The sequence below is a fragment of the Tympanuchus pallidicinctus genome, unplaced genomic scaffold, assembly GCF_026119805.1.
Source record: "Tympanuchus pallidicinctus isolate F22 unplaced genomic scaffold, pur_lepc_1.0 scaffold1, whole genome shotgun sequence".
Taxonomy (NCBI): Eukaryota; Metazoa; Chordata; class Aves; order Galliformes; family Phasianidae; genus Tympanuchus; species Tympanuchus pallidicinctus.
In genome coordinates, this window is record NW_026294618.1 from 75,668,599 (window position 1) to 75,682,254 (window position 13,656).

The 13,656-nt window shown below is 37.3% G+C and overlaps 1 protein-coding gene across 4 annotated transcripts in view; it reads right to left on the reverse strand.

The window, feature by feature from the left end:
• Positions 1–13,656, reverse strand: part of SMYD3 (SET and MYND domain containing 3) — a 355,779-nt gene that overhangs the window by 96,953 nt on the left and 245,170 nt on the right. The window contains exon 1 of one of the 4 annotated variants that reach the window (XM_052673351.1): positions 4,271–4,289. The exons of the other annotated variants lie outside the window; for them this stretch is intronic. The gene's annotated coding sequence lies outside the window, so the exon portion shown is untranslated. Of the gene's footprint in view, positions 1–4,270; positions 4,290–13,656 lie in introns of those variants that run through there. 4 annotated transcript variants of the gene reach the window in all.

The following is a 13,656-nucleotide window of genomic DNA, read 5'->3' on the forward strand; positions in this document are numbered from 1 at the left end:
GCCAAAGTTAAGACACAGTCAATACGGAAAAGGGTAAGTCCAGAGACCAAGGAGTGGCGTTCCCTCTATTCTCGCTGGGTAAGGTATTTTAGTGAGACAAAAACTGTAAAAGAAGCTACTGCCTTTCATCAGAACAACTGATACACAGTGAAGGGAAAGAGTAAAGACTCATTTGTTGTAAATTAAGCAAGCGTTTTGTTATTCCCAGATGATATCTGTACTGTTAAATGGTCTCCAAACAATATAAAAGAATATTTTTAACTGTTGAGGATCATCAGAGTGAACCTGTGCAGCAGTTTTTCAAAGTTTCACTTTAATTAGTTTAATGCTAAGAACATACTTCAAAAATTAATACCAAAGACTTAGTCAAACTTTTCACATTTTTACCATTAATTATTTCTGTTATGCCACTGGAAACACAGAGATACAGGCCCTAATCAGAGCTCCTAAGTGTTTCTTAATGAACTCCAAGGGGACCAAGCAGTCATAATTATGTCTTGCATAACAGGGACCCTTCCTCGTAACATGTTGTTTTGTCTGCATATCACATCTTTGTACAGCTTAATATTGCCTTTATCTCTTTATCTTCTCTGTTATTTCTTCATATAGGAAATGTTTTGATAAGATAGAATACACCTTCAGAGAATTGTCCTTATCTTTGACAATAGCTAGTTCTGCACTTACAGCAATAATCCTGAATTTGTTGAATTTGCTAATTATCATAGTATTATTAATCACAGTATCAGCTATCACTGTCTAAGTACACAGCTGGCTTAGCAACTCTAATATTCATACTTTCTAATAGTAAGTCATAACATTTGTTCTTAAAATGGAAAACTCAACTAGAATCCCAATTTCAGTAACAGATTGCACTGTTGTAATGACACTGAGGGCACGCTTCAGTGACTTTCAGCATTTTGTCTGTATCTGTGACTGAAACATGGTGTTTAGGGATAGAGATTTTGAGTTAACTGTTTTACAAGATTGCTCCAAGCAAGTAGAGAGGCAGCCTTACTGTAACTGTTGCCTAACATCTGCCCTCAGCTCCTTTCATGGTGTATTGACAAAGTAATTGGATTGCAATTCACGCAGGTGCATCTAAGCAAGTCAGATTAACTTCAAAAATCAACATTCAGTTCAATTCCAGAAGAAGCCAAAGCAGCTGAACTGTGATGCTGGCCAGCTAGGCATGGCCAGATAAGGCTTTACTGCCTATAGTGGAGAATATACTATGACAGTTACATGGCTCAAATCCACCCGGGCACGTTTACAGGTGCAATGCACACATCTGAGCTACACAGAGATACATTATAAAGAGTGCTTTGTGTTATACATGCACAGGATGGGATGCTTACTCAGTGACCTTGGTTGACAGGAAGGGGCTTGTAGGATTCTCACAAAGCAGGTAGAATATAAATAGCATCTCGTAAAACACTTGTTTCTCTTTCCTGAAAAGAAATACCAGCATAGCATATATTGTGACTGTCAGCTGGATCTGAACACCTGTGCAGACCCGCTTGTCACATACAAACATTCTTTCACTTGGATACTAGCTCCCAAATGATATATGTTGCTTGCTCTTTCCCCATCTGGGCGTGAGTGAATTAGATTGTTCTGAATTTCCACCACCACAGCTCATGAATGCTGAAAATAACAGCCATTATCCTGAGTTCAGTTCCACATGCATCTTATATGTTGTTTGTATAAACACAAGCACTATCTCTAAGCTTACTGAGGAGTAAAGTAGAAGAAACGTAGGTCACAACAAGTTGCCCTGAAGTAGGAAAAACAGATCTCTATTAGAGGAAACGAATTTCAGAAAAGACTAAGAACACAACCCAAAACATTCCAGAAAGCAGCTAAACAGCTCAGTCTATTCAAGTTAAAGTACCTGTCAAATGGTAATCATTAATCCACATCTCAACATTATCTAGAAACATTATAGGATACCAAGCTTTCAATTTCAGTTACTGTGGAAAGCAAATGAGGACATACATAAAGATCTGTTTTGATATCTTGTGATGTAACTGTGGCTCCATTTAATTCAGTGGGTGATTCATCATTGACTTATGTACTCAACAATATCACCAGGCAGTTCTTCCTCATAAGAGACTAAACTTTCAGAACAAAGGCAAAGGGACTGGCTTTGAACCTAAATTCAGAATTTCTCATTGTTTCATCTCTCTCCCTCAAAAACAAAAACAAAAGAGAAAGAAACTAGTGTTAGTTAACACAGTGTTTATAGAACTGTAGATCAAGATTAGACACAGGAAAAGTGAAACTCTACAGGGAAACTGAAAAATATTCGAAGTATTTTTTCATCATCTTTAAACACATGGAGTTCATTGCACAGATTTATTGCCATTAATTTATGATGTATGTATTCACACATTTTTTCTTTTTTGTGTTCTGTTCTTTATTATTGCAACTCTATCAATCTCGTTCTTTCAGTGAACTCCACCTCACATCAGCTCTCTCTAGTTAATCAACATACACATCAGTCCAAAAGGTAGGGCAATGACAGAGACTTCAGGAAACAGCTTGCTAGGTATAAATTACATTCACCCAGTTAATGATATCTTTCTCTGCTGGACAACATTATTTGATGAGTCAATTCAACGTACATGTTGCCAAGAGATGTGCCTTGTGAGTGCTTTGAGGATGGATACATAGGAGAGGAGGCAGGAGTGATCTTGTTTTGCCTGCACGTGATATTCTCAAAATTCCCCAACTTGTTCGTAGGAAGAATGAGGATAATAGAATCAAGATTAATCACAAAAATCATAGAATGGCCCGGGTTGGAAGGGACCTCAAGGATCATGAATCTCTCTGTCGCAGGCAGGGCCACCAACCTCCATACCTAATTCTAAACCAGGCTGCCCAGGGCCCCATTCAATCTGGCTTTTAACTTCAGGGATGGGGCATCCACAACCTCTCTGGGCAGCCTGTTCCAGCCCCTCATCACTCTCATTGTAAAGAACTTCCCCAATATCCAACCTAAATCTTCTCTCCTTCAGCTTAAAACCATTTTCCCATGTTCCACTGTTATCTATCCTTATAAAAAGTTGACTCCCCTCCTGTTTATAGGCTCCCTTTAGGTATTGGAAGGCTGCAATGAGGTCTTCTTTTCTCCAGGCTGAACAAGCCCAGCTCCCTCAGCCTGTCTTCGTAGGGAAGGTTCTCCAGCCCTCTACTCATTTTTGGGGCCCTCCTCTGGACCCTCTCCCACAGCTCCCTGTGTTTCTTGCAAGCCAACAGGGCACAATGAAAAACAAGCGGAGGTGACGACAGTTCCTTTTTCTTTTCTTTGGTTTTAATGCTTTCTCAAAGCCTTCACAAAAGCCAGAGGCTTCTGAGCAGTATCCTCTGCACAAACCTATTTTATGATAAGCTTGTCACTGTTTGAAAGTGATAGAACTCTCAGCAGAAGGAATTCCCAAAAAAGCTGATGTCTTTGTGTCCCTAGCACGGCTTCAGCATCCTGTTTTCACTGCTCTAATAAATCTTGAGGCAGCTTGAGGAACTAATAGAGAATTACAGTTTTGAAGAATCCAAAACATTTTGACAGTAGATCAAAATGCACAGGAGTGCAATTTACCCCTAAAGAAATTAGGCCTCGAACTAACCCACACCAAAGTCTGAATTAAATTACAGCACAGGTCATACATAAAGTACAAATGCTTCCAGTGGCAGCTGAACACTACTGTGGCCTTACTTCCTTATTTCAATCATTTTTTTGTCTTTTTTTTTTTAATTTATATTACATTTTAACATATTTAGTATATTAATGCATTCCCAAAGCCATTCGGCATTATATTACTGATAATTACCACTAATAGATAAAATAAGCTATACATCCACGCATGTAAGCTTCCTTTTCTATTGTCCCCTTTCACCCAGCTTGTCTGCTGCTGCACAGCAAGCACTCAACTTTACTGATTGAGTAAATCAAGGATAATTTATACCAGCTGGGGATTTAACCTATCTTGTTGCTATGAAGTCAAACATTATCTCTTAGAGCTGTACAGATCTTTTACACAGTTATGTAACAAAAAATGTAGAAAAGTCTAATATGGCTGAACATTTCCTCAGAGTGCTGACACTGCCTTCCTGCTCACTTCACTTGTAACACAGAAATAACTCTTGGATGACTTGACCTCTTTGAAAAGACAAGCTTTTCTGTACCTAAATCTGTTAATCAGATCAAATTGCAGAAGAAAATTTATAGCTATGTTCCTTTGAAAACTGAAAATGATTAATAATTCCTTACCCAAATGCCTGAGGAAAAATTGTGGAACAAACACTCCCCACTTTACATCAGAAAATCACCCAATCTGCTTGATTTAATGCTGCTGGGTACATATCACTGCCTAGTGAAAAAGCAGAATGCAATCCATATGTTACACCTACAAATCGTAAAATTATCTGTAAAGATATAAATCATCAGTTTTAGAAGTGTTTCTGTCGATGGTATTGGTAGGCTCCAATTCCTCTCTATGGCCACTAAGATGAGTATGCAGGAAGAGTCAGCATTTAAAAAAATATTAAGTCAATTTCTTGCTAAGTGAGATGAGACATTGCATGGACATGCAGACATACGGAGACTTGAAGAGATAGCATCAATATTTTCAGCATGTTGCCAATGAGTTTTCAAACCATCCCTGAAATGGATTTTCTTCTTGAGAAAGAACAAGAGGGTTTTCAGGAAAAAAGGGAAGTGCACACCACTGTCTTGGCTGGGCAGCAGGAATAAAAAATATTTTTTTCTGGTAAAAAAGTAATTATATATCATGAAAGAGTACTACTTTACAAGATGTTGCAAATCATGTCACACTCAAACACCAATTTTTGCACAGACCTTAGCTATGTCAGGTTAATACTTTGACCCTTGAAACGTGATTTATAGAAGATGCTGGCTTTGACAGGCTGTTATAACATGTCATGGTGCTGCTTAATGCAAGTCAGAAGTTCTGTGTAATTCATTAGCATTCTTTCTTGATTGGAAACTACCCAGCCACCTGCCCCTGCTGTTTAAAAATAAAAATAAAAATAAAAATAAAAATAAAAATATGAAGAAAAATAAAACAAGAGAGTAATAAAAAAAGCAGTGAAACTTAAGAAGACTTTGTGGTCAAACTGTTGGTGCGGATGGGCAGGACTTGCAGAAACATCATTTCCATCTTGGGCAAATCACTTGTTCCTTGGACACACTGACTTGGGCAGCAATTTTGCAATAGCTCAATCAGTCTAACATTAAGATTGCTGTACTAGTTGCTACAACTCTCACACAAATTACAGAAGTACAGGAGCTACCACAGAAGTATCCTAAGCATTAAAAACAAATCACTACCTACAGTAACATGTAATTTGCATATTTAATAATTCACACAATTAGCAGCATTAGTATGCAAGGATTCAACTTCCACATTTCTCAGTCATAATTCTAGCAAAAAATACATGCAGTCTGACTTCAGTAATAATGCATCCTCCTGCACAAAATTTCCATTTCTATCAGCAAGCAACAAAGAATCAAATTCTTCTTTGATACGCAGACCCATTAGGGAAGACACCCACACCAGGTTGATCTAGACACACGGTCTGTACTGCAGAAAGGACAATGCAACCATCTCCACCTTATTAATTTCTTCACATTTAAAACTATGTATCCAAATAGTGAAATGCTGAATCTATACAAAATGTTACAATACTGATGGCAGTTTAAGATTGGACACTTTTTCTTGCAAAACAAACTGCCAAAGCTTATCACTGTGAGTACAGACATTTCACATACTTCACCAGGTCAAAAGACAGCTTGTGACAGTCAGATAAGTCCATTTGCTACTCGGTGCTCCTTAAATACATACATTAAAAACACATGTATCCGTAAAGTGTAGCAAACTTTGCTGTAATACACTTTTCAACTAACTTTGAAGAGATACAGAACCAATATTTAACTCCAGTAAGCCCAGCTCCCAGCCCATAAAAAAACCCTGTTCTAACTGAGCCACTTACGTGCTTAAAATATATACACATGAACCTTCTAAAAAGTGGATTTGTTGACAGAAACCAGTCAGCAACAGTAAATAAAGCATAGTATGGCAAAACTGTTTCTAATACACATTATGCCATGTGTGTGGCAGGTCAGTTTTCCACCCAGAATTTGCACAAGTAGCCAAAAAAAAAGTGGGATATAACCACTCCCTGAGGTCCTTCCATTTTTAAAACCAGAGCTTTCAAAATCTGTATGCATTCACTTAAAAGGATTATATGCCAAATTCATAGGAATAGTCTTTATTTCTAAAAAAAAAAAGAGGCACAGGAAGAAAGAAACTTCTAGTGAACTCTTAGCTGAAGCTTTAACTATGAATCACATCTATAATACCTATAACTAGTTTATCTCACATTCATTCTCTATCACTTGTGTAGCAACTACTTGCTTCTATACATGCAATATATGATACACCTTCAACAGATTGCTTAATATTGTATTAGTGACAATTTCAAAGCTCACCGTTGTTCTTTTCCAATGTTCTTTTCCAACCTCTTTGCAGAGGATTGGCAAAAAGCGACTGAAAAAAACCTCATATGAGGAAAGTGAAAAGGAAATAACAGTGAATGGGGCCTCCTGTTATCAGAGAGGAGACCAGATAAGCTAGGATTGCAATTTTCTAGCCTGCAAAAAGCTCAGCATCATCACTATGTGCACAATTCTGTCAGTCTTCAAGAAATGATTTAATGGCCTTCATTACATCTCCCCTCCACCAAGCAGTGAGAAAGCAGAGCATCTCGGGCAGGTTCTACTTCTTAATTACTTTTTGCAAAAATCTTTTCAGAGGGTCAGAGCAGAAGAAATTCTTCCAATATCACACTAAAAACTTGAGTATCCAGAGTATGAAGCTTGGTACAGCAGAAGTTCTCTGAAGATGAATATTTACACATAACAAAGATTGCTGAATGAAAGTTTCAATGTTCTCTCTTTCATCAGCAGTTATGCAGATCACCCTCTGCTCTACCACAAATATTGATTTATATTCATCATGGAAATTTCATGGTTTCCAGGCCTGAGAGAAAATCAATGCAGTAATGTTCATGTTGGGTTTTCCGTTAGCCAGCACATAGGCGTGAAGGAAGAGGGCACACAATGAGGCCCTGTGCTGAGTCTGTAGGTAAACAGATGAAAAATGTGAGAGCAAAAACGCTGGTAGTGAATGGAAAGTAAATCTTTTAACAACCCTAATACTAATATTCTTTGAAAGCGGATTTAATGCTTCCATCTCAGAAGACTATATTTAGCACTCCAGGAAACACATTTCTACTAGGAATTTGGCAGGTTTGGGGATTATTATTCAAGGTGTTGCAGAAAGACAAATCCCCTCTCATACTCCTCATACATAAAAATTGCTACAGCGATGCTTTCTTATTCAATGCTAACAGTGTATTTCATTCATACATATTTCTCTGCAAAATAATAGATGCTATATTGCTGTGTAACTTCATGACTAATGCAACAACGTGCTCTTTGAAACAGAACCTGCCATGACTCCATTCATACCTGTGCCGAAAAAGTCAAGATACTGGAGGAATTGGAGGGTACATACATGTCAATGGAAGTGATATACTACTATTACATAGTGAAGGTATTACATAGTGAAAGAACAGAGTACATACACTAGCTACATCATTTATCTAATCTAATGAGTTTAACTCAAATTATACATTGTTGGTGTGACTGATTTCTTGGACTGTCGACCGCTTGAACTCCTGAAATGCACAACACCACTGGAGTCAATAGAGAGAATCCTATTTATCTTTGCAATTAACTGTTATGTATAACATTTCCCACTCAACTGTGGTTCACTGCTCTATGAGTGTAACCTACTTCTAGGAAAAATACTAATATGTCTAGAAAAAATACTACAATTCTGCATAATTCTGGAGAGTATAATAATGACTATAAAAAGCCACTGAACTCACTCCATTAGAGTACCTAAAATTCCCTTTGCTTGTAAGAAATATTCGAGGAAATCAGATTTCTGTATTGCACCAGAGTGGGGAAAAAAAAAAAAAAAAAAAAAGATGTGGCAACTGAACTGCAGTTCTACATGCTAGGAAATGAACAACACAATCAGTAGTTTGCATTTGTAATGAATGAAATGAATTTTCACAACCAGAAAATAATGGAACAAAAGTAACAGCATTCATTAGAAGCATTTTAAGACTTATCACTATGTTTGAAGCTTTCCAAAATTAACTTCCAATATTAATGAACACACACGGATTTCAGCCATCACAGTTTACTGCAAGGCTAAATTTCATTTTCATGGTTATCAGCTTGCCTCTAAACACAACAATCCAGAAGGGGAACCAAAACTAAAATCACATAAAGAAAACCTGCTTGAATACTTCTCTAAAGTAGAACCTACCCTACAAATGATCTATTTTTATTACTGCTTTCATCTCTAGATAAAATTTTAAGATTCACAAGGGAACAGATACAAATCTCTAGTTCCCTTTCAGAAACACACTATTTTGTTTGCCTTCTCTCAATGAAGCTGGAGTGATTCTCTGGAGTATACCTATACTACAGAGAAAAATGAGTCAGTGAGCACCCCAAATCTTGCCCACAAAGCAAGGAATACCAGTACTCACTACGCACTCATGGCCAGGCTATATCTAGCTTGTGACCAGCTGGCTGATAACCTCCTGAAATTAACTGATGCAACTCTTCATGGCAAATCAATGCTTTTTCTTGATTGCTCTGTAGCCAAATCCTCAATATTCTTTTGCTTTTAAGCAAAGTTAGAAGTAAGATGAAAAGTCATTACATGATTATTATTTTTTTTTTCCAGTGAAACAGCAAGTGTAAACAGGCTAACTCCAATGGGGCATACAGCTGATACTTTCTAACTTCAGAAAAGGCACACGGGAACAGATATGAGAAAAGCTAGATGTTATCAACCTGCAAGAACTTCTGCCCCACACTTCAGCAGTAATTCCTTCTTCACAAACTAAATTCTATGCCAGTGTAATTCAATCCAGTTTTACCAAGGGTAATAAAGCCGTATACATTTACAGCAGTAGGTAATTTGGCCCAGAAAAAAAATGAACTGCTAATTAGTGAAATCAAGGGCTGGCACGACAGTCTCAGCCAGCTTCAGTCTTGGGATTAAATAAAGATTATCTCTATTTATCTCATTTGTTTTTGTCATAAATGTATTTAGGAGGGTTCTACCTGATGCATAAGAATTTCTTTCCTCAAATTACCACATTGTGCACTAGAGTAATTTAAACACTTATTTCAATAGTTCAGATAATTACGTTTAAGTACTTAGAACAAGCTTATATAAAGTAGTTTTACTCTGTTTTATTATGTGACAGATACTGTATTACTCATGAGTAGCCAGAGCCTGTCATATTGAAAAATTTCATGAATAAGTCATATATTATGCATGCATGTATAGTTCAGCATAGTCAAACATAACCAAACAATTAATAAAACAAACGAAGAATGCATAATTGAAGTGCTAAATCTGAGAGCTCAAAAGTGAATTGACTAGCAGAGAATTATTCATCTCTCAGAAAAATACCACTGTAAAGTAATTTGAGCGTGCTCAACCAACCAACCTACAGCCTTTAAAAAAATATTGCTATTACAAATTGATTATACTTTTTAATAGTGATAAATCCTCATGAAATTAATTATTGCTTACCATAGTTATAGCATCAAGCTTTTGAAACAAAGAAAGTAATTGCTAGCAAAAGTTAATGACCAATTTCAAAAGGGATCACCCCTTAACTAAATCACATCATACACAGTGGTAATCATAAGATAGGATCATTTTGATTCCATCTGCATCTTAAGGTGAACAGTCTGTATTGGAATGAGTTATGTTAATCCAGAGTCAGCAGTTAATGCAATTAGGATGGGCGCTGAAAGATCAGAAGAAAAAAAAAAATGTTCTACATTAAAAAGATGATGCTCTCAAAAAAAAAACCAAAAAAACTGTAACCCATGAACCACTCCTCACAAGCAGCTACTGTCAGACTTGTGCTTGCCCGACTGTCTGTTAAGTGTGACCTCATCACCAGAACATGAGGGAACATGAGACCGTAGTATTCTTAAAATAGAGAACATACATCATTTACACAGACCTACCTGATCTTTTTTTTTACAAAGAAAAGTGACTAGATATTTTTTTTATTACAAAAACAAGAACAAAGTAAACTATATATTTAAGATCTGCTCAGTGAGATATTTCATGAATCACTGTAGCTATTATTTAAATGCAACTTTTGGTCTGATCAATAACTACAAGCGAATTTAAATGAATCATCGGTAGTTTTATCAAACAAGTCAAATGGAATGAAATGAAAAACAATGGCCAGTTCCAGCACCTTTAACTTTATCCCTCATCTTATTCATCCTCTTCAATTCTTTTGTTTACTATTTTGAAGAACTATTCAGAAAAAAAGAAGAGAAAAAAAAAACAACACAAAAAAAAACACTGAATGATTATGTTTACCTGGTAAACCTGGGGACTAAAAGTGCTTCTTTAATAAGTTTCCTCCTGTTTGCAAATAAAGACAAAAGGACTTTTTAAAGACTTCTCTTATCAAACTGCCAATATGTGTATCTGCTGTTATACATCATTTCTGGCTCAATGGCCTCAGCAATAGATTCCAGCTTTCAAGACATTTGTATCTCCACCTGTTTCTGTATTGGACTTCTCTCAGCCTTAATGAACACCATTTACTAAAACGATCTCGGCTTGGATCTGAAGTGCTGTGCTATGCAGGTGAGACATGCAGCACAGTTAGGATAGGTAGACTGTATTGGGATAAAGTACTGAAAAACTTGAATATGAATTCAGCCCCTCTCTCACCCCTCTCTCATCTCTGTCGTCTGGAGTGGTCAGCTTGACCTGACCTTGTTAAAATGTGTATGATGGTCCACGGTTGAACATACTTGGGAACTCAAATCAGGCAGAACTCCAGTGTGCTGGGAATTTTTTTCTCTAGGATTTCAGGTAAGCTCTGGCAAAAGCAAATCTCCTTTACAAGAAACAGAGCATCTCTAGAACCTCTAAGAACCAAGCAGTTTCTACCTTAACAGAAGTGTAAGATAGAAGACCATAGGCAGCTGCCACACCAACTCCAGCAACCAAAGCCTCAAGCTCAAGTAAATAAATAAAGAAATCTTCAGCATCTTCTGCCAACTTCATTTAGTCAAGTCAGGAAGACAGAGTTCCCAGAAATACGGTAGAAATCAGGCAGAAAGAGGGCAGTGATACTCCACAACACACTGCTCCTCAGTGTAGCCATCTCAGCCCACAACATAACAAAGCTTGGTTTGAAGGGCCAGTGGCTGCCCCACTACTGCTAGCATAGAGGCTCCTGGCCAGTCTCTGCTTCGTTAGCTAGGCTTTAAGAGACTGCTTTAGTGTAAGACAGGAGCTCATTCTCTTCTGCTGATAACAAGGTGCTCCCTACAGCTCATAATCAAATGTGGAAGTACAAGAGGTGCTTACTCAAAATCTTATTTCAGGCTTATTTGAAGCTGAAATGTGATACAAATGAGCAAGTATTTGGCATACAATAAAGGAAGATTGTTTAAAAAAAAACAACAATGGAATTGTTTAAAAAACAAAACAAAATGAGCTTATGCAACTCCCTGGTTAATCAAAACTTCTACGGCACTTGCACTATTGCAGATGCAATGTGAAAACAATCTTTGTTACTTACTTTTGTGCATAGTTAAGATGAGAAAAATTGCAAACCAGAGGAACAGCTACTCCACTGAACTCTGTGGTTGGCCTTGCCTCTCTAATGGCTGGAACTTAAGCCTCTGTTACGAAGCACCCCAAACTGCAATATGGGCGACAGCATGTCTGGGAAACTTTGAACTAATACAAATATAAGTTCACAGTTGTCATCACCCCCAGTTGTCATCATACAGTCTTGGTTGCAAATCTGAATGAAGTCCAGTGATGCCACAGTCCTTTCCTCCCTACTTTCATATGTCTTTTTCTCCCTACCTCTAAATATTTTTGAATGCACTGCCAACTGAAAGCCCTCAAAGTTGGAATGCTTACCGTCATCTAGAATTTGCAAGGGAGTCAGTTTTAATGAAAACATTACTCCCTTCTTTTTCAGTTCTGCTGCTCCCACGCTATTGTTGGCAGCTTAAGATCCATATCAGAAGGAAAGCACATAAAATTCACCCAGCCATGCAGTGATCCTGTAGGACATTTAATGTGCACAAGTATCTGCAGCTGTGCACTGCTTCTGATCCATAGGAGACTACATATGGGTATTGAAATCAGAACACATGACATCCTTGTTATTAGATGCACATGTCTTTAAAGCAAACAAGTCCAATAATATCAAAACAAAAACACACACACACACATAAATCCAAGATACTTGCTCCTAGCAGAGTTATTTCACTCTCTCAGCTCAGATCACAGAAATGCAACAAGGTAAAAAGTTAATTACATCTATAGTGTGAAGTCTTAAAATTCTAAAGCACCACAAACATTCAAATCACTTACGTTTTTCACTCTCTATAGCCTAAATTTTTGTATGATTTCAAACCCTTGCTAGAACACAATTGAGTGTTCAGCTAGAGCTGTACGGCAAAACCAGGTCCACTCAGATATCTAAATCATGCCTATTTTTTACAGGAATGTTGAGGAGCAGGGAACAAATGATCAGACAGGTTTTTCATCTCCAAACACTTTCATACTGAGTTCAGGTGTCTTACTCAAAGCAATCCTTTTGTCAAATACATATTAAGGAACAAAATAAAGGATAACTGAGAAATTAAGGGCTTGTTATGTGCAAGTGAGAATAGCTGATATAATACTCTCATTTGGCTTTACATTCTGAAAACTTATGCTGTAAATGAACTACATGTAAGAAATGGATATACAGAAAAGACAACAGAAAACAACACTTTCTTGCAGTTATTTTTCTTATATATGAACTGAGACAAAACTCCATGCTGACCTTTGATATAGATGCCTAAAAAGTCTAGCATTTTTGCCAGGAAACATAAATGTAAGGCAAGAGACTTAGGAAGGCTTTAACTTATAATTCATAGCAGAGACTACATTTAGGTCAAAAAACTTTGCAACCATCATAAATTCTAAAGGGTACACAGTTCATCTGGCTTATGGAGAGAAATCTTCACAGACTTAAGCAGTGATATATCTCATAAGGTATAGACATTTGTAAACCATATCTTGCAGTCCTTACTCACACTGAAATCCATCCCTACTGATATCTAGAGAAATTTTACTGGTACAAATATATTAGGACTTAACAAACAAGCTGGCCTTATGCTGAACAAAGGCCTTCTTTTTTGGCCTCTGCATACCAGGATACCAATACAAACAAGCCTTTATGCATGTCTGTGGTTTTGCCCACTTTGAATTTCAGATTTGCACTACACTTATGAATTTAGTAAATTAGCTCTTCTGTTTTTGGATAGCACTGGGGAAGTCGCCCCTGAGCTGGTTCAGGACAGTTCTCCAGCCAGATCACCGCTGGCAAAAGAGCTGGTCATGCTTACAAGCTTCATGACTCACTGAAGTCCTCAGGAAGGGGCATGCCTTTTGACTGACATTTTGAGAAGTCTACTCAATCTGACAAAGA